Source organism: Panthera leo, chromosome C1, assembly GCF_018350215.1.
Source record: "Panthera leo isolate Ple1 chromosome C1, P.leo_Ple1_pat1.1, whole genome shotgun sequence".
Lineage (NCBI taxonomy): Eukaryota > Metazoa > Chordata > Mammalia > Carnivora > Felidae > Panthera > Panthera leo.
Window position 1 is genome coordinate 152,107,069 of NC_056686.1, and position 1,783 is coordinate 152,108,851.

At 36.0% G+C, this 1,783-nt stretch overlaps 1 pseudogene; it reads right to left on the reverse strand.

Moving 5' to 3' along the window:
• Positions 1-1,114: 1,114 nt before the first annotated feature.
• LOC122228995 lies at positions 1,115-1,230 on the reverse strand (annotated as a pseudogene).
• Positions 1,231-1,783: the final 553 nt, after the last annotated feature.

The window sequence follows — 1,783 nt, forward strand, 5'->3', positions numbered from 1 at the left end:
TCTCCCCCAGATCCTAGGAAATATTTTAGTAGGAGGAAAAATCTTTCTCCTTTCATGTTCTCCAAGACCTAACCTTTAAAGTGTTAAGCTTTTAAAAAACAAAGCCATAAAAATGTCTTTTACTTTGCCATTTCCTTTTCCCAAAGTCACATGAATACAGAGCTATCTCCTTCAATGAGAAAAGGGAAAGAAAAGAAACACAGCAGAACAAAACAAAAAACAACAAAGAAAGATAACTTACTTTCTTTTTTAAAAAAATAAAAAAAAAATATTTATATTTATTTTTGAGAGAGTGCCAGCGCACCCCTGAGCGGGGAGGGGGGAGAGAGGAGAGAGAAGCAGAGAGAGGGGGAGACAGAGGATCTGAGCAGGCTCTGTGCTGACAGCAGGGAGCCCAATGGGGGCTCAAACTCATGAACTGTGAGATATGACCTGAGCCAAAGTCTGATGCTTAACCGACTGAGCCACTCAGGTGCCCCAATTATTTTCTAGTCATAAAGTAAAGAACTTTGTAGTGGCAAGAGTTATTCAATTATATAGGAGGCTGCCTTGGATATGCTGTTATCATCAGAAGATACGTTTCCACTGATTTACCTTTTAGCGATGTTGTAAAAGTGTTTTAAGCATTGGATGCGAGATTGGATGAGTCAAGGTTCCTGGCTTGTATGAGAGTCTAGGGTAATGGTAATCCTACTTTTTACCTTATCAGATGTTAAATGGCAGGACATGGTGACCAGGAGGTTACAAAGTATCTAATAAAAAAGGGAAAATTTTAAATTCACAATGTTATAGGAAATGCAAAAGCCTATTACATGGCACGTGATCAAAATATTGGGTAAAATTTTATTGTAGTTTTAAATAATGTCTCTTTGAGAAAATAAAACTATGTATTATCATAAATGCAAGTAAGCTTAAAGCATACCTACAAAAACCATAACCTATTTTTAGGGCAAGAATCTTGACTCATCAAATATTCATGCTAGATTATAAGCAAGAAAACGAAAGCCCTTTAAAATAAAAATAAACTCCACGTAACAGAAATATTTTGATATGTATAAAGTATATGAACATTTTTGCTTTCTCATTTTTAGCTGCCTCTCTTTAAAATAGTCACAAATATTTTCTTCTCCAAATTCTTTCACAGATGTGTGTGTCGTCCTCGCACAGAGGCGATGCTAATCTTTTCTGCATCATTCCAATTTTTAATATATGTGCTGCCGAAATGAACACTCTCCAAATGCTTGCAAATAATATGTATGTACCTATGATTTAAAGTACTCCATTAAAAATAATATGAGAGAAATATGAACAAAGACATAAGTACACAATTGATAGTGAATTAAAGTTTTGAGATGACTGGAAACGATAAGGTCAACCTGAATATCAATTTGATCTGATGTTTCTGCCCCACCCCTTCTGCAAGGAATCTAACTTACAGTGGCTTACTGCTTTCAGTAAAGATTTGGCAAATGACCTAATGTTCCATTTTTTTAATACAAGATTTTGATGTTGCTAATAGGAGCTGGAAGCTTCAAGTAAAGCCACCGAGGTGGTGATTGGGTGTCTAGATATCATCTGCAATCCTTTCCAAACAGAGTATGTAATGCTAGCTGTGAGAGCCTATGAATCTGAACGTTGCTTTACATTTCCTGGGCAATAAACTAAGTATTACCTGCTTTGCTACCCAAAGATGTAAACCACTGCATTTTCTCTTCAGTCTTTGTGTGTAGCTTTACTTGCTGCTAAGAGTTGTGATTTCCTCTACCTACTTCTCATTAGAATG